We start from the raw sequence: 24,965 nt of genomic DNA, 5'->3' as shown, positions 1-24,965 counted from the left end.
CAGTGTTGGGCACTAGGAGCTTGCAAAGATTCTGAGGGCTGTTTGGAGAATGAACTATGTTGTAATATTTTTACTATAATACAACCTTCTGCTTTGCCTACGGTCAGACAAATTGGGTATATCTCAGTTTCTATGCTGAGCTTAATAAAAGGTTCCTGGCTATATGTCACAACAAGTCCTGTAGGAAATGTGACATACATATGCCTCTGTGTTCTGGATCTCCACTTGACTTTGCACGGACATACCTGAAGGGGGTCTTGGCTTTATTTCTGTCAGGTCTTTGTGTCTTCAGACTTCACATACTCCCACCTAGAAAGGCAATGAGGACCAACATTTCATCTCTCATATGTTGATGATGTATGAAATTACTCACAAATATATACAGCATCTTACATAGTAAAAAATCAGCCTTAAAATACAGGTGTAAAACACTACTTGAGGGAAGTAGTATGTTGGCTTTCAGAGAAAAACAGAATAACTTTGACCACTACATAGAATATTCCAGGAGGAAGTAATGTTACATCATCCAACCCTTGGTGTTGTTTGGAGAAAAGAGGCCCAGGGAACTGGTCTATCTGGCTAAGAGACAATGTTCTCAATGAGACACCGATCAAAAAAAGACGTAAGTTCAGAGGGAGCACTGAAGAATTCAAATGCCTACAATGAGATGGCTGATCTAAACCTTAGTAGAGGTTTGCCTGGGAAAAGCTGTGTGTGGTGAAGGGGAGACTCTCCAACTGCGAGCACAGGGCCAGTACGTTGGAAGATTCAGACCCACTTTCCAAACTCAGCAATGCTGAGTGAGGGATGGGTAGCTGGTGCTTCTTTTGATTCTTTTCAGAAAAACCACCTAGGAAGTAAAGTTTGATACAGTGGCAAAGGTTGGAAGGAAGACTAAAGTGATAGGGAGGCCTTTCTGATGACATGCTTGGTCTTCTGGTGAACTTAAGTCTTCTCCCTAGCTTACTGAAAAATAAGATGCCTTTTTATGACAACAGTGGCCATTTGTTAAGTATTTACTCTATGCTTAAAATTGTGGTTAGCTCTTTATAGGTATTACAAAAACTAGGATGGTATATTAATGCACATCCTGCAGATGAGAAAACTAAGGCACAAAGAGGTTAAGACCATTGCTCAAGAAAGCACAGCTGATATGTGGCAGAGCCATTTTGGGGGACTAATATAATACATGCTGATTATAGAAAAAAATGGAAAATGGAGAAAAAGTATAAAGATGAAAATAAAAATCAACCATAATACCACATCCATAAGTAACCCAATTATCTCTTTTGACCAACATATACTTATTTTGAGCTCCAAAATGTCTAAGCAGTAGCAAGCCATTGTGTGTGGCAGTCTCACTGCAATGCCTGTGAGTCTGTTGTTTTGTTCTTTTTTGACTGTTCTCATTTTTTTCTGTTCCCAAGATTTCTTTTTTCCTTCTGCATTTCCTACCCCTCACTCACAGTTCTTCTCTGTATATCACCTCTTTAAAGTGGAAATTGGGAGGAGGGTTCCCAGTGGGTGGCAGGAGAGGCATTCTACTTCTTCCCTCCAGAGTGCTCCTTGTGACAGTCTCCTTGCTTCCCACCCTGGTTGGTCTATCAGCAAAGGACATGGAGGTTGCATGAGATGAACTGACAGGGCTGTGCATGCACGTTTACGAGCAACAGGCGGTGGAAGTAAACACAGCCAAACCATCTTTCATCCATGGCACATATTATTGATTTTTCTCTAATTAAAACAGTCACAACAGTCATTGTTGTCATGCCCACATTTCTCATCTTTTATATTTTAAATAGGAACCAGCTTGCTTGGTAAAAACCCAGCAATCCTCTTTCTTTCATCCCTCTCACTTCCTCCCAGTCGAAAGCCATCTCTTCTTAAGGGGTCTTTTTGGGTCTTTGGCACTTTTACGATATGAAGATCTCTACTCTTGACAGATCTTTAGGCTATAGGCTTCCTCAACAAAGGAAAGACTGAATTGTGGGTCCTGGCACTGAACCCCCTTCCTAGTCACTATAACTGGGAGCTTGAGGCATCTGTTTCTGGAATTCCTTCTGGTTGACTGTCATTCGTGTTAACAGCTGGACTTGCAATCTGGGAGATTTCTTCATCAGCAGGACTGCCTCAGGCTCTGCCCCATCATCCACCCTGTCCCCTGGTGGCTCAAAGAGAGCCAGAGGCAATGAGGGGAGGGCAGAGAGTGGAACAGTTGGTCTCCAGCTCCTTTGGGGGAATAAATGGCCCTGGGTGGGGACTCAGGAAAGGCATGTGACCTCAGATCTTTAAATGAGACTGGAAATGATGGACATCTGGAGCTCTGGGCTGGGCACCAGTGACAAAAATGTTACAAAGAAATGAATTTCCTGTTTGATGCATAAACAAATAGGAAGCGTCCCTGAGGAATGGATTTATCTGCTTGTAAAAGCTTCTTGGTGGTTTGGCAGAGTGGAAAGCATACCAAGAGCAGAGCCTCCAGCGTCTGCCATAAACTGACTTTGTGGCCTTAGACAAACACTAAAAATTTCTGGTTTTAAGTTTTCTTCTCTGTGAAGGAACAAGATACACCTGTGGGCAGTTTTTAGTATTCCATGGAGTACTTGGAAGACAGACGAAAGAAAGTGAGAAAACAGAGGGCCTTGGATCCTATACTCCTATAATCTGTAACAATTTTTTTGTATAATTTCTTAGCCCTGGATATGTATTGGTGAATAAGAGAGATAACATCCACGACTTTAAGGAGTTAACATCCTAGTGGGGGAGACAGAAAATAGACAAATAAATATATAATGTAATGTCAGGAGGTAGTAAGTGATACCTAGAAAAAGAGAACTGTTTCTAAGATTGATTGTCTCTAAGAGTTGGGTATTTGGAGCTATCTCTGGGGCATGTAGAGCTTAGAGCAAGTCATATTATGTGTCCCTTATTTCCATACTACCACCCAGAAGACTTTCTTATAAATCAAAGACAGGCTTGAAAGCAAACCTGCGGTGTATGAAGATCACACACAGGACAAGCACATAAAATTAGAAGAGGGGAACTAGTCCATCTGCTTTGCCTTGGGGACCAGAGGAAAAGGAGAGAGTGATCTCAGGCTGAAGTTAGAAGAGCTTCAAGTGATAGCATATAGATGGCTCTCCTTTTTGCTAAGGACTGTCTTTCTGAGCCACTGCCTTATATGGGGTCCCCAATGTTTGAAGCCTGAGGCGACTGCCCATATTCTATGATTGTTTATCATAAGAAGGTTAGATTAGCATGTTTCAATAGCTCAGATCAGATCCAGGAATTTGAGTAGAAATAACTAGACAACATGCATTGAAGATTGAAGGTGCCTTTAATTCATCTTTTCCAATCTTCATTTTTCAGCTGAAGACCCTGAAGGGCACAGAAGTTGGAGAAGCAAAGCCAAGACTGTAGAGATGCTTAGCCATGTCAGAGCTGGGCCACTCAGAGCAGGCCTGGGCTGCTGAGATTATCCATACCACTCAGCTATGGTCCTGGCTATTGGCTTACATATCGGTTACACAAATAGTTAGAATCAAAGTATTTTCCTAGCTGACTGGTCTACTTAATTATCCAACAAAAATCAGTGGCCGTTCATCCAGGCTTGGATCTCTAATACCCTCTTAATTTAATTCTCTCTGGTTATTCTCATCTGGGCTATTTGCTCCTCTTTATGATAGAATCTAAATTATACATTCAGACCCATCTCATGAGTAGGACAGGGATCTGAGGCAAAGCAGAATGACTTGGCACTCACTTGGTACAATTGGTCAATAAAGATTTTCCATTTAAATGATGCAGACAGAAAAAAAATGCCTCTGGATGAATCAGACACAACAGACAGCCATGATTTCACCTCTTCAGTTTATGGAGTTGAACACTTTAAATATGCAAAACAAGCCCTATTGAGATAATCTGTGCTTGGGTGGCTCCCAATTCTCTAACTGAAAAGAAGGGATATGGATCTGCAGGAGGAAGTGAAGACCTAGTGTAAGAGATTATATGGACTGCTGGGTTTAAATTCAGAAAATAATCCCCTATATGTAGATGATGCTTTATGGTTTAGAAACACTTTATGATCACTTCAGTCTTCGGAAGAATATGAGGATATTTCTAGGGTATAAGTGGCACATAGAAGTGCAAGAAACATTGATCATAAATACAAGAGGCATGTATCAGAGGCTGAAGCCTACAATAGCATTTTTACTTTTGGAAAAGACCTCTAAACCATTTAGTTAAACCACTCCAGCCCTAGCAGTAACAATGATTATTTTACAATATCTCTGAAAACTGTAGATATCTAGTCTGTACATGAATATCTTAGAGATGGTTGCTTTGAATCTCATAAAACAGTTTATTCTATCTATCTATCTATCTATCTATCTATCTATCTATCTATCTATCTATTTTAATTTACATCCAAATTAGTTAGCATATAGTGCAATAATGATTTCAGAAGTAGCATCCAGTGATTCATCACCTACATACAACACCCAGTGCTCATCCCAACAAGTGCCTTCCTCAATGCCCCTTGCCCATTTAGCCCATCCATCCACCCAACACCCCATCAGCAACCATCAGTTTTTTCTCTGTATTTAAGAATTTCTTATGATTTAGGATGCCTGGGTGGCTCAGTTGATTAAGCCTCAGACTTCGGCTCAGGTCATGATCTCATGGTCAGCGAGTTCAAGCCCCGCATCAGGCTCTGTGCTGACCACTCACAGCCTGGAGCCTGCTTCAAATTCTGTGCCTCCCTCTCTCTCTGTCCCTCCCCTGCTCATGCTCTGTCTCTCTCTGTCAAAAATAAATAAACATTAAAAAAGTCTCTTATGTTTTATTCCCCTCCCTGTTTTATTATTTTTGCTTCCTTCCCTTATGTTCATCTGTTTTGTATCTTAAATTCCACATATGAGTGAAGTCATATGATATTTGTCTTTGACTACTTTTGCTTAGCATAATACACTCTAGTTCCAATCACATTGTTGCAAATGACAAGATTTCATTCTTTTTGATTGCCGAGCAATATTCTATTGTGTGTGTGTGTGTGTGTGTGTGTGTGTGTGTGTGTGTATACACACACATACACCACATCTTCTTTATCCATTCATCATCCATCGATGGACATCTGGGATCTTTCCATACTTTGGCTATTGTTGCTAGTGCTTCTATAAACATTGGGGTGCATATGTCCCTTCTAAACAGCATACCTGTATCCCTTGGATAAATACCTAGTAGTGCAAATTTCCGGGTTGTAGGGTAGTTCTATTTTTAATTTTTTGAGGAACCTCCATACTGTTTTCCAGAGTGGCTGCACAAGCTTGCATTCCCATCAGCAATGCAAAAGAGATCCTCCTTCTCCGCATCCTCACCAACATCTGTTGTTGCCTGAGATGTTAATATTAGCCATTCTGACAGGTGTAAGGTGGTATCTCATTGTGGTTTTTATTTGTATTTCCCTGATGATGAGTGATGTTGAACATTTTTTTTTCATGTGTCGGTTGGCCATCTGGATGTCTTCTTTGGAGAAGTGTCTATTCATGTCTTTTGCCCATTTCTTCACTGGATTATTTGCTTTTTGGGTATTGAGTTTGATAAGTTCTTTATAGGTTTTAGATACTAACCCTTTATCTGATATGTCATTTGCAAATATCTTTACCATTCCATCAGATGCCTTTTAGTTTTGCTGACTGTTTCCTTTGCCATGCAGAAGCTTTCAATTTGATGAGGTCCCAATAGTTCATTTTTGCTTTTGTTCCCCTTGCTTCCAGATACATGTTTACGAAGTTGCTGTGGCCAAGATCAAAGAGGTTTTTGCCTGCTCTCTCTCTAGGACTTTGATGACTTCCTGTTTTACATTGAGGTCTTTCATTCATTTTGAGTTTATTTTTTTGTATGGTGTAAGAAAGTGGTCCAGATTCATTGTTCTTCATGTTGCTCGCTATGCAGTTTTCCCAACACCATTTGCTGAAGTGACTGTGTTTATTCCATTTGATAGTCTTTCCTGCTTTGTCAAAGATTAGTTGGCCATATGTTTGTGAGTCCATTTCTGGGTTCTCTATTCTGTTCCATTGATCTGTGTGTCCGTTTTTGGGCCAGTACCATACTGTCTTGATGATTACAGCTTTGTAATACAGCTTGAAGTCTGGAATTGTGATGCCTCCAGCCTTGGCTTTCTTTTTCAGAATTGCTTTGGCTATTTGGGGTCTTTTCTGGTTCCATCAAATTTGGTAGGGAATGTTCATCAGAGAAATTGGTCTATAGTTCTCCTATTTAGTGGGGTCTTTGTCTTGTTTTGGAATCAAGGTAATGCTGACGTCATAGAATGAGTTTGGAACCTTTCCTCCCATTTTCATTTTTTGAAACAGCGTCAAAAGAGTAGGTGTTAACTCTTGTATAAATGTTTGGCAGAAGTCCCCTGGAAGGCCATCTGGCCCTGGACTCTTTTTAGGAGATTTTTGATTACTAATTCAATTTCTTTACTGGTTATGGGTCTGTTCAAATTTTCTATTTCTTCTTGTTTCAGTTTGATAGTGTATACATTTCTAGGAATTTGTCCATTTCTTCCAGATTGCCCAATTTTTTGACATACAATTGTTCATAATATTCTCTTATTATTGTTTGTATTTCTGCAGTGTTGGTTGTGATCTCTCCTCTTTCATTCTTGATTTTATTTATTTGGGTCCTTTCCTTCTTTTTGATCAATCTGCCTAGGGGTTTATCAATTTTGCTAATTCTTACAAAGAACCAGCCCCTGGTTTCACTGAACTGTTCTACTGTTTTTTTTGTTTTTTTGTTTTTTTATTTTGATATCATTGATTCCCGCTCTAATCTTTATTATTTCCCATCTTCTGCTGGCTTTGGGTTTTATTTGCTCTTCTTTCTCCTGCTCTTTAAGCTGTAAGGTTAGGTTGTGTACGTGAGATCTTTCTTCTTTCTTTAGGAAGGCATGGATTGCTATGTGCTTCCCTCTTATAACTGCCTTTGCTGCATCTCAGAGGTTTTGGGCTGTCATGTTATTATTTTCATTGGCTTCCATGAAATTTTTAATTTCCTCTTTAATTTCTTGGTTAACCCATTCATTCTTTAGTAGGATGTTCTTTAATCTCAAAGTATTTTCTGTCTTTGCAAATTTTTTCTTGTTATTGATTTTGAGTTTCACAGTGTTGTGGTCTGAAAATATGAACAGTATGATATTGATCTGTACTTGTTGAGGGCTGATTTGTGTTCCAGTATGTGATCTACTGTGAACGATGTTCCATGTATAACAGTTTATTCCATTTAAAAAATAGTTCAAATTATATTAAAACAAAATGTGAGTTCAAATCTGTGTCTTCATGGCTTTTAACCATTGGTCCTGACTCAGGTATCAGGTGTTACACAGGGTAATATTATTAGTTACCACTTCACAAATGTTTACTATGCCCCAAGTCTTACAAACTTTACTTTCAATTGTCATGACCCCTCTAAAGATAAATATTATCTTCCAGTTTAAACAAACAAACAAACAAACAAATAAATAGACAACCAGGGAGATTAAATTAAGTGTGAAAAGACACATAATTAGTGGCAAAGCTAGCATTTGAACCCAAATCTGTTTTGCCCTGCTAGAACACACTGCCCAAGTTAAGTCTAATCCTTTTATATGGTGTTACTCTCCAATATTTGAAGAGGATTTCTGGAATCTTGTCAACATCTCTATCTTAAGTTGGATAAGTATCTCAAGTACACCCTTTGTTTGGTGTACATTGTTTTTTTGTTTTTGGGTGGTTTTTTTTTTGGTGGGTAATCAGAAAAATGCACATGTGCACCTAGCTATAAAATAGACACCTTACTTAGTTTATGTCTGTGTATTCCAGATTAATAACCCATGACTATTCCTCCAATCATTCTTCAGCAATGTGGGTTGCTGCCATGGTCAGTGGTACTCCAAAGCTGTCCTAGTTTGCCACTCTCCCTCATTTCGTGTGGTTCCCAGAACTGACCGTCGTGCTCTAGGACTCTAGTTCAGCCCACTGTATGGGAAAGAATTCCAAATCACCACCACTGCTGCTGTTCCACATCCTGCTCTCATGAGCTCACCAAAGCTAAATGGTCTGAGTAAGGCCATCTACAATTCATTGTTCCCTATAAGACTCAGCCTTTGATCCCAGCTCCAGGGATTTTTCCTCCAAGGAGATGAAGTTCACACCTGGATAATAGGGCTCCTTCTCAAGTCATATCCAGAGTTGTGTAGAAATTTTCTTTGAACACAGTAAAAATTGTTTTGCTTTACACACTTCCCTGACACTGCAGGAGACAGGTGTTTGTGGGAAACAAGGCCCACATGGAGTCTCTTTTCAGTAAGTAGGTCTACCAGGTATGGAAGAATGTTTCTACTTAATCTAACTACCTCTGTTCCCTCAAGAAAGACCTTGTAGGCTTCTGTACTTTTTCACACCACATACATGAGAGAAATGCTTAAGAGAGTAGGGGTAGCCTTAAAAAGACTGTAGCATGATCTCTCCACACAACTTAATTATTTTTGATTTCCATAAAATAAACCCCAAATTTTGCAATAAATTCTGAAGGCTAGGATCCTATCTCTTTTGTATGGCCAAATTTTCTTGGGTTGTCTTACCTTTAGATGGATCCCACTGAGATGATTTTGCTCACCTCTGTGCTTCTTACCTGGATAGGGGAGAGGAAAGGAGGATAAACAAGGAGTTGGAGGCCATGTTTAATTCACAGATAAAACAGTGCTGTTGGGTCTCATTCAAGGACTCACTTCCTCTTTCTTGAAACTTCCTTTGTTTAACTTCCAATACAACACTTTCTCTTGATTTTCCCTCTACCTCACTATTTTTTTCTTTCTTACTTTCCCTTGTTAGTTTTTCCTGTTATTCCCAACATTCTCCTGTTTGGAGTGCCCCAGGATTTAGTCCTTGGTTTTCTCCTCTCTCTATACTTACTCCCTTGGTAATTTACTCCAGTCTACTGGTTTTAAAGACTTTGCATGTTCAGGTGACTTCAAAATTACATCTTAAGTACAGACCCCTCAAACTTCAGACATGTATACCCAATTCTATACTTCATATTTCTTCTAGGATGTCTAATAGACATCCTGAACTCAACATGTTAAAAACTGAACTCCTGATCCTACCCTAGCACCTTTGTCTTCCCCATCTTAGCTGATCTTCCAGTTGCTCAGGCCAAAAAACTTGAACTCATTTTTGACTTCTCTCTCTCTCTCTCTCCAACATGAAATCTGTAAGCAAATCTTGTCTGACCTACCTTTATATATATCCAGAATCTGACCCTTCCCCACCATCTTGTTCTACGCTACCATAATTTCTTGCTTGGAATATTTCAATACACTCCTGACAGGTTTTCCTGCTCCTGCACATGTCTCCCTGACACAGCAGTCAGTGTAGTCTTCCTGAAATGTTAAATCAGACCATGTCACTCTTCTGCTCAAAACCCTAAAACGGCTTCCTATTTCACTCAGAGTGAAAGTCCTTACATTGATTTATGTGATCTGGCCCCAAATACCTTTGGCTTCCTATTTTACTCTTTTTCTCTCACTCATTCTCCTTCAGGACTTTCAAGTATTTGCTCAAATCACCTCATCACTGTATTCTACCTCCCCTCCATCCAGGGCACACACATCCCAAACTTCCAATAGCTTCACTCTACTCTTTTTTTTTGTTTGTTTCCACTATGACTAACATTTGCTTATTTATTATGTTTATTGCTTATCGTCTTTCTCCACTAGAATGTAAACTCCACAAGAAGAGGGACTTTTTATCTGATTAGTCCATTTACATATCTTGGCAATGACAGCAGTGCTTGGTCCAGAGGGGACAATAAATACTTGTTGAATAAAGCAATTAATGAATAAATGAACAAAGATTACGTGAACAAAAAGCAAGAGGGTCCAGTTTTGCTATTCTTAGGCTAATAACTGCAATAACATATCTGAATAAAAAAATAGATATAATCATATTATAGTACTATTTATGATGTGTAGCATAACCATTCTGTGCTTCTCAAACTGTGGTACAAGTATCTTCAGGTGGATATGGCAATGTGCTTGGGATGCCAAAAGCTTAATATAAATAAGCATGACACTTCTCCCTTTAGCTTCTAATTTTCTCAATGATTTGGGGCAAAAAAAATATTTGTTTCATATTAATACAAACATGAAAAAATGGAATACAAACTTTGCATGAATTCTAAGGATGAAACCTAAGATTTCACAGAAAAAGCTCTGCTCCTGATTCTATCACACATTTGCTTTCCTCTGCCCTAAATGGAATTTATGAAGAAACACTGAATACTATTTTAATATCAAGTCAAAGTCTCAACTGAGTAGTTTTCCCTATGCTCAAGTCATTTACTGAGTTCACCAAATACTCTGCAAAGCATCTTATTCTCATTTCTAAGAATCGCAGAGCCTCCTATCATTAGCTTAATATCCTCTTGGGGACATGTCTACTGCTTTAAACCAAGGCCACATCAAGGGCTGAACACCATTCAGCAAATCAGTGAAGGAGAAAACAAGCTACTCTACTGCAATTGGCCAAATGTTCAGTGTTCTGAGTCTCATAGAGAATTTGTGTCTGATTCTTCAACTTTTTGCCGTCTGAAAAAAAAACAAAAGGCCTTTCAATTTTTTATTACAGAAGGAATTCACATAAATTGTCAATTAAAGCACAGAGTTCCCAAAAGGTAAATGGACAATGGATATAAATTATTAGAAATCCCAAAGAAAAACACCATTAATTAATTTATATGTAGGAAAAGTTCAACTTTAACAAAATAGAATAAAGTAAGGCACTATTTTTCTGTGACCAAATCAGCAAAGACTTTTGAAGATGGTGACTTTGGCTGTAGGGACAGGTGACAGTGAAATAGTCATTTTCACCACTGCTAGTGGCACTGCCAGCTGATGTTCCTACAATTAGTTTTGTTGCAAAACAATCACTCCACAACAACCATTTTATTATCTCTCATGGTTTCTGTAGGTCATGTATTTGGGCAGAACTCAGCAACAGTTTGCCTTCGTTGCATGAAGGCTGAGGCATGGAATCCTCTAGAGACATTTCCACTCATTTGTCCGGCAATGGATGCTATCTGTCAGTGGGACCTCAGCTGGGCTGTGGCCTCCCCATGTGGGCTCTCTGCATGGGCTCATTGCCTAGAGATGGTATTTCCTTTCTAAGTTTTTAGTTTAAGAACAACATGCATAACTGAAGTGCACAAATCTTGAATGTCACAGTTACATGAAGTTTTACAAAGTGAAAAAACTGTATTTACTGTGTATCTAGTTCAAGATCAAGATCAAGTTATAGAACATTACCAGCAAACACAACCCCCCCCATGCCCCATTCCAGTCATTACCCCCCAAAGTAGCCATTCTAATGAAGTCTATCATCATAATTTAATTTTGCCTTTTTTGAACTTTATATACAAAACATTTACACATACACTCTTTAGTGTCTAGCTTCTTTAGTGTGATCTTGTGTTTCTTGCTATGACATGTGGCAGCAATTTATTCCTTTCAATGGCTGTGTAGTATTCCATTGTATAAATACCATAAGTTATTTGTTCATTCTCCTGTTATTTTTTAATTTTAGGCCACTTACTTAGGTCTTCTTTAATAACGTTCAGCAATGTTTATGGCTTTCAAAGTAAATGGCTTACACTCCCTTTGTTAAATTTATTCCTAAATAATTTCATATGTTTTTAAAAATTTGATTATGGCATTGTTCTTTAAATTTCATTTTCCAAATATTTTTTGCCAGTAAATATAAATACAATTGATTTTCACATACTGACCTTGTACCCTATGGCACTGCTAAATTTAATTCTTAGTTCTAGCAGGTTAAAAATTCCTTTGGATTTTCTTCATAAATTTGTAATCTGTGAAAAAGATAGCTTTACTTTTTACATCTCAATTTTAATGTTTTATTTTTTGTTATTTTTAAAATTAACTAAGTAATGAATTAGTTTGCAGTGATGAGAAGAGACTTTCTTACCTTGTTCTCTCTTATGGAAAATATTTTCAATGTTTTATCATTAATCATGATGCTAGCTTTGGTTTTAAACACACAACACACACCACAAAGTCTTTATTATACTGAAGAAGGTTCCTTCTAATCCTTATTTTCTGAGAGGTATTATTATGAATAGATGTTGAATCTTGTCAAATACTTTTTCTACATCTATTGAAATTAACACATTTTTCTCCTTTATACTATTAATATGATAAATTACAGTGATTGTTTTTTTAATGTTAGGCCAACCTTGAATTCTTGAAATAAACCTCATTTGGTTATAATATATTATTCTTTTTATATATTATGCAATTCATTTTGCTAATATTTAAAAATATTTTTAAACCTATATTCTTAAGAAATATTAGCCTTCAATTTTTGGTTGTAATGCTTTCATCATCCTTTGGTGTCAGGTTCATACTGGGTTCATAAAATAAATTTAGAATTGTTTTTCCTCTTTTTTTTTCTGAAAAAATTTAGAAAGTTTGATATTACTTCTTATTTACATTTTTGATAGAACTTAATTAAGCCATCTGGGTCTGGGTCTTTTGTTGGTGGTGGTGTTGGTGTTGCTGGTGGTGAGAAGCTTTTTAATTTCAAATTCAATTCTTTTAACAGAAGTGGGACAAATCAAGGCTATTGAGCCAATTTTCATAAATTGTATTTTTAAGGAATTTGATCATGTCATCTAAGTTGGCTCTATTCATTGGCAAACATTTTTCATATTTCCTAGTTATTTTTTTAATGTCTGTAAGATTTGTGGCAATGTTCTTTCTTTCATTCTCAAAATTGAAAACTTATGTTTTCTCTATTTTAAATTTTATTCTATTTTCTTATTTTGTTCTATTTCTTATTTTATTTTGACTAGAGATACATCAATTTTGTTGATCCTTTAAGGAGCTAATTTTTGGTTTTGTTGATTTTTGCTATTCTTTGCTTTTTATGTTATTAATTTCTCCTATTATCTATTTATATTATCTCCTTTTTTGTGCTTATATTTGGCTTAATTGGCTCTTCTTACATGGGAAGTTTGGGTCAGTGATACAAAACTTATTTTTCTTTTCTAAAATAAGTATTTAAACCTATGACTTTCCCTCAGTATTCCTACACATATTAATATGTTCTATTTTCATTATTATTCAAGTTAAAATATGTTATAAGTTTTACTATGGTTTCTTCTATCTATACTTTACTTAGAAGTTTATTGAATTCCAAATATGTAGGAATATTTTAGATATCTTATTTTCTCTACATTTAATTCAATGACATTATAGTCAGAGAACACATTTCTTGTGATATTAATTCTTGGAAATTCATTGAGACTTATTTTTTAGCCCAGGAGACTGTTGTTTCTATTTACATTTGAAAAAAAATGTGGATTCTGTAATTATGGGTTGTAGTGTTTTATCAGGTTAACGTGACAAGTTAACATCAGGTCAGATTGGTTCATAGTGTTGTACAAGTCTTTTATATCCTTACAGATTACTTTTTTACTTGTTCTATTAAGTACTGAAAGAGGCGTGTTAAAATCCCCAACTCTGGACACCTGGATGGCTCAGTCAGTTGAGCATCTGACTTTGGCTCAGGTTATGATCTCTTGGTTCATGAGTTCAAGCCCTGTGTCAGGCTCTCTGCTGATAGCTCAGAGCCTGGAGCCTGCTTCAGATTCTGTGTCTCTGTCTCTCCCACTCATGCTCTGTCTCTCCTGCTCTGTCCTTCTCTCTCTCTCAAAAGTAAATAAACATTAAAAAAAAATTTAAAAACATCCCCAACTCAACAGTGGATATATCTATTTGTCACTTATTTTCTATCAATTTCTGACTTCTGTAATTTGAAGCTTTGTTATTAGGAGCATACTTATCTATAGCTTCCAGATGAATTAAACCATTTATCATTATTAAATATATTTCTTTGTATTTGGTAATACTCTTTTTTTTCCCCTGAAGTCTATTTTGTCTGATAATGATAGTCATCCCAGGTTTTTTGTGATAGTATTTGCATGATAGACTTTTTCTACCCTTTTACTTAAAAAAATCCATACCATTGTATTTAAAGTGCATTTCTTTCAAAAAACATATAGTTGAGATTTGCCTTTTTGTAAGTCTAAAAATTTCTACTTATTAATTGCAGTGTGTATTCCATTTACATTTATTATAATTGTTGATTTGGTTGAGTCTATCATCTTGCAATATTTTCCTATTAGCTTTACCTATTCCTTATTCCTCTATTCCTTGTTTTCTGTCTTCTTTTGACTATACATCTTTGTTTCAATTTCTAAAATGATTTCTGTAGGAATTAAATACATATTCTTAAATTATCAGTCTTACCTTGAACTAATGTCATACCACTCCAACTATAATAACTTTGTATCAATATACATCCATTTACTACCTTTCCATTTTTCAGGCTGTTTTATCATATTTTGCTTTCATACATATCAAGTTACATACATGTATAATTTTATCTAATTTGTATATTTTGTATATTAAATTATACATTTTTCTTGTATGTAACTCATTTTTTTGTAGGATGGGATTTCAGGTGACAAATTCTCTGTTTTTGTTTATTTGACAGTTACTTTATTCAATTTCTGTTTTTGAAAAAAATATTTTCACTGAATATATAATTCTAGTTTGGTATGTTTTTGTTTTGTTTTTTTTTTTTTAGTATTTTGGAGATGTCTTTTGGTTTGTGTTATTTCTGATATGACGTCAATCATTTTTCTTACCCTTGTTTTCCAGTATATAATTCAGAATCCTCTAGCTGATTTTGCAACTTTTTATTTATCTTTGGTTTTCAGTAATTTGATAATGATATGTATAGGTATGGTTTTTGTTTGTTTTTATTCATCCTGCACAGAGTTCATTGGAATTCTTGGATCTGGAAGCTGTTATTTTTTTTTCTTCTTTCTTACTAAACTTAAAAATTTTGGTAATTATTTCTTCAAATACATTTTTCTTCCTTATTCTTTCTTTCCTCTTCTTCTGGGTTTTCCACTATATGTACACTAAATTGCTTGATATTACCTCAAAGATAATATGAATTATTATTGATAATTGCTCTGTCCCTTTTTATAATCTTTTATCCTATGTTTTTTCAGTTTGGATAACTTCTACTGACCTGCCCTCAAGTTTACTCTATCTATACTACCCAGTGTCCAGTCTGCTATGAGCCTATTCGAGGGATCTTTTAACCCAGAAATTGTACTTTTCAGTTAAAATATTTACATTTTTATAATGCTTTTCTGAAATACTGTATCGCTTCACCCATTGTATCCATCTTTTCCTGTAAATTCTTTAACATATATATGTCTTAAAAGTTCTTATCTACTAATTTCAGTAATTATGTCATCCATTGTTCTGCTTTTATTGACTATGTTTTCTTTTAATTATTGTTACATTTTCCTTCTTTTTTTTGCAAGCTTTATACTTTTACAATTTCATTCTAGATATGTGAACAAAAGAACAGTGGTGACAAAAGTATATTATTTTGTTTTGTTTATTTACCAGAGACTGAAATCCCTTTTCTCTGTTTGGCAGTTAGGGTTAAGGGTTGATTATTTGGAGTCTTCCTAGCACTAAACTGAATAGCAGCTTTAATTACATTGAGTTCACTTGTGAATAGCTCAACTTCTAATTTCCTTAGCAGGCTTTTTTTTTTTTTTTTTTTTTTTTTTTTTTTTAATCTTTTCAGTATTGGCACTGAAATGGATTTATGCTGACATTCAAGATAAATTTGATTTACCTTTGGATTCAAGGGCCCAAGAATCCAATTATTATGAAAATGAGCAATATTAGATTTCCAAACCCCCTCCACTGTTGCTTTCTTGGCAAAAATTCAGGGACGTGGTAAGGGGAATTATTTATAAGGTTTACCAAATTTGTTTTTGCATTTGAGGGTTTTCTAGATTCCAGTATGTCTTGCCAACTTAAATAGTATTCTAAAGTTCATCTTATTTTTCCTCATCCATGCAAAGTCTCTCTGATTAGGAGAGGCGGGTTCTTCTATCCACTTGTCCCCAGAATGGTCCCAATTTACATATGGGAACTTCCATGGATTTCTGCTCAGTTATGAAGAAATAATTTCCCACTAGAGCTCAGGTTTATCAATGATTCCTTGTTTGTAGTATTATTTGTTAGCTGGGTAAAATAATAAAAACATGATTTTTATTGCATCTGTGTTATTCTTAGTGTTACTGTGGGAACAACAATCTTTTGAGTCCTTCTAGATCCTAAACAAAATAAAAAGCATCTTGTATTTATTTTTTGAAAAATATTTTATGTGCATATAGATTCCAGATTTCCAATTATTTGCACACTTAAAGATGTCAGTATCTTCTCTTTTCCAAATTTTTTTTTGTTTCAAAGTCAGTCACAAATCTTATTGTTGCCCTTTTAAAGATGTGTCTTTTTTTTCTACTTCCAGCTCCTTTCCAGGTTTCTTCTTTTTGGCTTTGGTTTTCAGCAGTTTTACTAAGATAAACCTAGGTATGGTGCTATTATAATAATCTTAGGTGAGAATTTGTGGTGAGCTTACATTACCATTGAATTGCCTTTGTAGCTTGTTCAAAAATTAAGTGGCCATATATATATGGATATATTTCTGGATTCTCTGTTCTGTTCTATTGACCTAGGTGTCTAGGTTTTACCAATACTACCTTGTTTTGGTTACATTACTACTATTTTATACTTCTATAATCGCTCCTATACTTGACTTAGTTTATTTTAGAGCATTTAAAGATTAGAAAAAAGTAAATTGTATTATTACTTTCATTGTAAGCATTTCCATCACTCTGTAATTCTTTTTAAGGATCGACGTTTCCTTCTTACATCATAGGAAAGTTGAAAGGTTTTTTCCTTAGGGGAGAGAGATCTGGGCAGGGCCTGGTGCCTATCTCACAGTGAATTTTGCTCCTTTCCACCAGCCTGCACTAGAATGGAGGCTCTCTTTGCTTTCTTGCCCTGTTCTCATTCTTTCTCATGAGCACCTGGGCAAGTTCCTGGGTAAAATTGATTGGGAGGATCCTGAGATTGGGTGTGAATTACTCTTGTATTCTGTGGCTCATGGTAATTTTATGTTTTCATAGTAGCCCACATTCAGCTTTTATCAATTCGTTAAAAATATTAGCTAAAATCTTACTACCCATTTATATGATTATCCTGTCTTACTCCTGTGCTCTGTACAGGTAAGTCAGTGCTTGTAACCCTCTTTTTCACTGGAAGCACCTGTCTTTCCTTACATGCTTGTCCTGCAACCTCAGCTCTGGCATAGGTTCAAGAAAAGTTATGATTTGTAGATTATCTATCTTTTTCCTGTTAATATAGCAGAGTAACAATTGTTCTGCTTTTCCACATACCAAATAGGAGGAAGACCCTATTTTATAAATTTGTAGAATATTTGCATACTACTCTTCTAATGAATAATAATCATGAATTTTAAAGCAAAAACATTTTTAAATACATGGAGTGTTCACTCAAACTGCAACTGTTGTATAATTTCTTAGACACAGATTGGCTGCCATTTGTGAAGTGTTTATTGTTTCTCAGGTGTGGGAAGGAATTGTGAACAAAGTCCAACTATCTTAGCCTGGCTTTCAAAGATCTCCTTACCCAACCACTAACCACACTTCATGGCTCCATATTATTCCAGTCCTCTGCAGGAATGTTCAGGAATATACAGGAGGCCTTCCATAAATACACCCTTCCTGCATCTTTCCTAACTGGTTTCCATTTATTCAGAATGCTTTTCCATATTGCCACTGGCTTTCTCCCCCCACCCTTTTTTTATCCATCAAGGCTCAGCTGGACTTTATGCATACATTCTTTGCTAACCAACAGACATTTCTTGAGCACCCACTTTGAGCTCACAGTCTTCAGGTATGTTATTCTCTGTGCAAGTGAGTCATTTGTGATGGTGATGGTGGTGATGATGGAAATGATGAACATAGCTAACCTTTATTGAGGACTTACTATGTGCCAGGAACTCCTTGTAATGTTTTGTTATTTATAAGCTCTTTTATTAAAAAAAAATTTTTTTTTAACGTTTATTTATTTTCGAGACAGGGAGAGACAGAGCATGAACAGGGGAGGGTCAGAGAGAGGGAGACACAGAATATGAAGCAGGCTCCAGGCTCCAAGCTGTCAGCACAAAGCCCGACGCGGGGCTAGAACCCACGGACCGCAAGATCATGACCCGAGCCGAAGTCCGCCGCCCAACTGACTGAGCCACCCAGGCGCCCCATTTATAAGCTCTTTTAATCATTACAACAACCCTAGGAAATAGTTATGATTTTTATCCTGATTCTGCAGTGGAGAAATTGAAGCATACGGAATGAATGAATGAATGAATGAATGAATAAATAAATAAATAAATAAATTTTGCTTCCTAAGACATTCAGCCACATTGAATAAGGCACTGAGATTTTGGATGCTTTTCAAATCTGAAATATTTCTTCTCTCCTGATACCTCCCTCTTGATAACACTAAAGAGAAAATATGTACTTGTTCAACCATTTGGTATTCTATTCTCCTTGGTACAAATTTACATTCTCCTACAGTTTCCTTTAAACTCCATGAAATCTTTTAGTAAGAAAAAGACAAAAAGATGGTGAAGGAAAGACATACAGCCTCTCCTCCCAATCACATGGTCACTTCAGTTAAGATTCTCTGTTGAAACCATAGTTCTGAGTCTGCTCTAGCTACAGACTTGGAGAACTCTCAAAAAGCATGCAGGGTGCCTATCATCAGTGTTTGGTCATGTCTTAATGCTAGAGAAATAATACTGGAGTGGCCAATAGAGGAAGGGAATAGTCTGGATATTTACTCAGTTTTTCCCCACAAATGTTTACTGAATGACTACTATGTATCTGGCCTTGTGCAGGGTTCCTGGCATATCATGATAAACAAATAGACATAGTCTCTGATCTCACAGTATTTAGAGACTAGAGAATAACCCGAAATTAGGCCTTTGCATAATTGAGAAAAAGTGACCAGTTACCTTAGGCCTTGAATTCGTCATATTTCAGTAGCAGTCTCTGTAGATTTTCCAGTTGTAGTCTTTCAGCCAATCAGACTGACCTAAGGTACTAGTGCTTTAAACCACAGTAGTAGAACTAGTCTCCAGTCCTAAACCTGGAATCCTGAGTGGGACTGGGGACAATCTCAGTCCTCCTATGCCTTCTCCTATGCACTCTGTTCCCAGTTCACATGATCTGCACCCCAGCCATTCTTCTGAGACTAAAGTCTGCCCTGAGTCCTAGCTCACTTGGCTCCAAGATGGATATCTTACCTTGTTCCTCATTATTGCACCCAACATATGCCAGAGACAATTCTAGTTCTTGCAAACTTCTTCCCCTAAGAGCTGGACCCTGTTTTTGGTGACTCCAGCTGCTGGCTGGGGTCTTATTCCAAAGCAGATGGACCACCCAGAACCATGACATTGTCGGCTTCCTGACTTCAGGCATCAACTGCTGCCTAGATGCTACGACCGCTGTGCCATGCCCTCCAGTTCCAAATCTCCCCAAATGTTAGCAAGTGTCCAGTGGGAGACTGTTTACTATACTTTTTTGTGGCCTCCCCCCCATGGGACTAACTCTTCAGATCGGGTAAAGCTTCCAACACCAGTCCTGTCTTTTACCACTTCTTCCCAGTCCCCAACAGCCGGTTGCTAAGTCCCAGCATGTCTCTCATCAGAGCCCACCAGAGATGTGACAAGCTTTTGTTCCTGGTTGTTAATCCTGGTTTTTATTGTCTTGTGATCTCATGTGCCAATGTCTGGCACTTTATCCATTCACCTCTTCTTATTTTCCCACAGCAATACAGAGATTTTTTTGGAACTTTCTTAATTCTTGTTCATTTCTTTTGACATAATGCTTTTTTCCAAGGTTCATTAGTGAAGGCTGGAGTCATTGTGTGTCCAGAGACCTGGTTTTCCTCTCTGTGCCTTCATCTGGCTGTGTGACCCTGGGCAATTCAGTTTCCTTTGCTGTGATTTCCTTGTTGGTAAAATGAAAAGGGTTAGCTATAAGGTTTCTGGTTTCTTCCAGTTCCCAAATTTATTGATACTAAGTCGGCAGAGAGTAATTTTCAAGCTACTCCCAACTTGTTTTTCTCTCTCAAATGTCCACAATATCCACTCAGGAAACAATATCCATTCAGCTAACACTTCTCACTTTTCTCCAGCTTTGGATGAAGTATATTCCCAAATAAGACTTACACATCTCTTTATTTTGACTTCCATGTCCATTATACTTTCTACATTAATAATATCTTGAATTTATAGAATATTTTATACTTTTCAAGTCTTTTCATGATTATTGCTTTACTGGATCATCATAATGACTCTATTTATTAGGAAGAACAAGACTTTCCATTCTCAGTCTAAGAATCAGACACCTGATGCACTCAGAAATAAGATATTTATTTGCCCAAGGCATCACAGCTAGTTAGTGGCAGACCCTGAACTAGACCCTGACAACTAATTTAATAGATCTTTGGCATTTCCATGCCCCTCTCCCCTCATTGAGTTTTTTTATAGCTACTGTATTAATTCCCCCAATATTGCTAATGTTCTTCCTTCTTAAGTCAGCCAGGAGTATCTGAGTACTAAAAAAATTGATGAAATAAATTCCTCCCTTCTCCAGGTAGGTCTCTAAGCAGCCAGAGTGAATTGTATTTGTAAGGTACCTTTCTATCTGGGCTGTAAAGACTGTCAACGTGTGGTTCTCTGGTCAGTTATTCTGACATTTCATCATGTTTAATCAACTCAGCAATTTGATGAAGTCCAAGCTATAGTAAGAGAAGAAGTTGAAGAGTTTTAGGCAACAACAATATCCTAGTTTCACTGGCTGGGCCATAAGCTACCAAGGTTGCATAATTCAGAATTTTCCCAAGAGCTGAAAGAACTGCGTGTGTTCCCTACTTTTGAGTATCAGGAAGGAGGGATTAAGTGAATGTTTTCAGTTTCACAGGAAAAGGTAATAAAAATACAAGTATATTTTGGGTCAGGTTCAATTTCTGCTTGGATCTTCCAAATCTCTCTGAAGAAAATAGATTGTAGCATAACAGAAAGTTTAACACCCAAGCAGATAAGATTCTTTACCACAACCCAGGTAGTTATCAGTTCCCTAATACAAACCTAATTAGATTCAACAAGTAATATAGCAAGCCTAATAAAATGGGGAGAAAGTTAAACATAGTGGGTCAGGTCTGTCAGTCATAGTAAGACCATCATTAGTTACTATTTTAATGGTTCATTTGATTAAATGCTAAGCTATTGTCTTGTAATTATGTGTATTCAAGGGAAAAATACTCAAGTTCAATTAGGAATGTATCTTTTACTGCACTATGTTTAATGAAGTCGCAACATCACCATAATAAGCAAGGAATAATGAAAATCTTCTTTTGAAATTGCAATGGAAGTATTTGCACAGAAGTAGTTGGCATGTGTAATATGATGAGTTCCCTTAAATGGCTCAACTGTTGATCAAAAAAGCAAATTATATAAGTGGATACTGCAAGGCAGAAACATGTGGACACAGCTGGAGTGTCATGTGTCACGGTTCCAGTCATTGCCAGCTGGCGGTCACACAAAGGCAGGCCAAGCCAAACAATTACTGTTATTCATAAGAGCAAATGTGCATTCCAAACACACAGTGCAGGCTTTATGAAATAACTGAGCATTCAGATGCATCCAGACAGCCGAGCTGTTTTTTCATCACATGTCCCTCAGTGCCAGGCCAATATGGCAAACTGACTCTGCTATTCAGAAACCCTTATCTTTACCCAATTAACCAAATCACTGTGACATTTGAGAGTTCTTCATGCACTTTGCTGAGCGCGTCAAACCAGCAGGCTTACCGGGCAGCAGATGCACAGCTTCTGGAAGCAATCTGCTTGCTTGCTTGCTTGCTTGCTTTTTCTTTCTTTCTTTCTTTCTCCGCCCCCCCCCCCCCCCTTAAGCTGTAAATACCCTGTTAGACCACTGCCTGTTACAAACCAGAGCTTAGAGTCAGTCCCTAAAATCTGAACATCCAGAGGTCCCCCTTATTCTCAATTCTGTGTGCCTATGTGATGGATGTCTTCCAGTATGTTGCCCTGGGAAGGTCAAGAGTGGCCAAGGGACAGGCAGTGGGGATTCATGCTCTTGTTTAAGGGGAAAAATAAATTAAGTGGGAAAACATTCTAGAACAGTATCTGGTCATGAACTGAGATGAAAATTCCTAGATTGTTTAAATATAGACACCAAAGGAAGGAGAAACAATATGGAGCTAGTGTTTCCATAATTTTCATCTACTTTCTTCAAATAAAATGTAACCATAGCTCCTTGCCTATTATTTCTTCCAACAGGCAAGGTCATAGGTGCATGTGAAAACGTATGCCATGATGTTCCTGCTTATAGCTGTTTCAGAACAGAAAGAAAGCTGGAGAGGAAGGTGTACAATTGCTAGGGAAGTTTCACTGCAACAGAAAGTGGATGGTTTTATCTTAATACCTCCAAAAAAGAGACAAGCTACTGTGCCTAGATGAGCACTATTCATTAGAAATATACTGTGAGCCATACTTTGTGACTAAGTTTTCTAGTAGCCACATTCAATAAAGTAAAGAGAAACAAGTGAAATTAATTTTAATTTTATCTAGCCTAATGTATCTAAAATATCATCACTTCAATAAATAATCAACATAAAATTTTTTTTTCAACATAAAATATTAATGAGCTATTTTACATTCTTCTCTCTCTCTCTCTCTCTCTCTCTCTCTCGTACTAAGTCTCAAACTCTGGCATATATTTTACACTTTTCACATCTCAGTTTGGACTAGCCACATTTCAAGTGCTTATCAGCCACATGTGGCCCATGGCTACTGTCTTGGACAGTGCAATACTAGAGTTTTGGCAGTGATAATTTCAAGTGTGCCCAAGCACTCTTGGTCCAGCACTATGGAAGAATTCTAATACATTCAATGAAGAGTCAAATATTATGTTTCTGGTCTTAGCACCACTGTCAATCTTCTTCCCCCTAAGCTAATTCACCCCAAAAAATGGAGATAGTAACACCTGCATTACTACTGCCATTTAGTTTTCTATAGTTCAAATTAAATAACAGATGTCGATTTTGAGAAATAACATTAGATTAAGTGAACACCCAAAAACTTACTGATGGTAGCTGTAAATTCTAAGCATGGAGGAAAACCATAGTTTTCCTTAATTCTCTGTGCCCTGTTATTCCTTTTGTAAGACAGGCTTTAAAATCAGAAATGATTACCTACCTATAAAGGTCTGTGGAGAATTTTTTAAATATCCAAGATTTTGAAGGCCACCCACATTTGGTCACAATTCTTCTGTATAAGGGGCTTTATTTCAGTGACTGATGCCATATAGACATGGATTCCAGTTTTCTTTTGAAACCCAAGACTACACTGGCACCACACTGTCCAGGAGACACTAGGCCTATGAGATGCACCTTTACCATTGTGCTTTGTTCATGTAATGCTAAGTATCAGGCAGATGAGAGTCCTGCCATCATTTCCCTCAGTCATGTCTATCTTAGAGCCCATTGCTCCTCGTAGCTCCCCTGCTGTGCTGATTGTGGGAAAACAGGGGAACTATTTGCCTTTGGATTCTTCCTATTGAAGTACACTGGCCATTAGGAATATCAACAGCTCCAGCCCATAAGGCACCACATCAAAGTCCTTCAATCCAGATCTTCCATACTTACACTGCTTTGCATTAAATGTTTGCCAAGACTAAGACTTCTGGTAACAATGACAAACATCTTTGTATGTACAGGTGCTAATGTCTTATTTAAATTCAAAATCATAATCATGATGGTAAGGCTTCCAAGAAGTGCCTTGAATTCTAAAAGGATTTTCAGATTGGTTAAGTTTATTTCTAAGTATGCTATTCTTTTTGATGCTATTGTAAATGGGACTACTTTCTTAATTTCTCTTTCTGATAGTTCATTGTTAGTGTATAGAAACACAGCTGGTTTCTGCGCATTGATTTTGTGTCCTGCAACTTTGCTGAATTTATTAGTTCTAACAGATTTGGAGTGGGGTCTTTGGGACTTTCGCTATATAATATCATGTCATCTGCAAATAAAGACAATCTTACTTCTTCCTTTCTAATTTGGATGTCTTTTATTTCTTTTTCTTGCCTAATTGTTCTGGCTAGGACTTCCAGTGCTATGGTGAATAGAAGTGGCAAGAGTAGGCATTCTTGACTTGTTCTTAGATCAACATACACTGTTGACTATGATGTTTGCTGTGGGCTTGTCATCTATGCCTTTACTTTGTTGAGATATATTCCCTCTATATCTAGTTGGTTGAGAGTTTTTTTCATGAAAGTATATTGAGTTTTTTCCAATAGATGCTTCTTCTGCACCTGTTGAAATGATTTTATGGTTTTTATCCTTCATTTTGTTAATGTGTTATATCACATTGATTAATTTGTAGACATTGAACCATATTCGCAACCCTGGAATAAGTCCCAGTTGAATGTGGTATATGAATCTTTTAATGTATTGTTGTATTCAGTTCGCTAATATTTTGTTGAGAATTTTTGTATCTATGTTCATCAGGGATGTTGGTTTGTAGTTTTTTCTTTTCTTGTAGTGTCCTTGTCTGACTTTGGTATCAGGAAAATGAGTTTGGAAGCGTTCCCTCCTCTTCTATTTTTTATAAGAGTTTAAGAAGGATTGGTGTTAATTCTTCTTTAATGTTTGGTAGAATTCATCAGTGAAGCCATCTGGTCCTGGACTTTCTTTGTTGGGAGATTTTTGATTACTGATTCAATCTCCTAGCCAATAACTAGTTTGTTCAGATTTTCTATTTCTTCATGATCCAATCTTGGTATGGTGTCTGTTTTAGAAATTTATCCATTTCTTTCATATTCTCCAATTTGTTGACTAAAATTGTTCAAAGTAACCTC

The 24,965-nt window shown here is 36.8% G+C and overlaps 1 long non-coding RNA gene across 1 annotated transcript in view; it reads right to left on the bottom strand.

Annotated features, from left to right (window-relative positions):
• Positions 1-245: 245 nt before the first annotated feature.
• LOC128773424 (uncharacterized) overlaps positions 246-24,965 on the bottom strand; it is a 66,024-nt gene continuing 41,304 nt past the window's right edge. The window contains exons 2-3 of the long non-coding RNA XR_008417650.1: positions 8,624-8,673; positions 246-309 (exon numbers count right to left, since the gene is read on the bottom strand). This is a non-coding gene — a long non-coding RNA (uncharacterized LOC128773424). The remainder of the gene's footprint in view (positions 310-8,623; positions 8,674-24,965) is intronic.

This window comes from Panthera pardus, unplaced genomic scaffold (assembly GCF_024362965.1).
Source record: "Panthera pardus isolate Hobbes unplaced genomic scaffold, ASM2436296v1 HiC_scaffold_25, whole genome shotgun sequence".
Taxonomy (NCBI): Eukaryota; Metazoa; Chordata; class Mammalia; order Carnivora; family Felidae; genus Panthera; species Panthera pardus.
The sequence above is the reverse complement of the archived record's forward strand: the minus strand, read 5'-3'. Positions and strand labels throughout refer to the sequence as shown.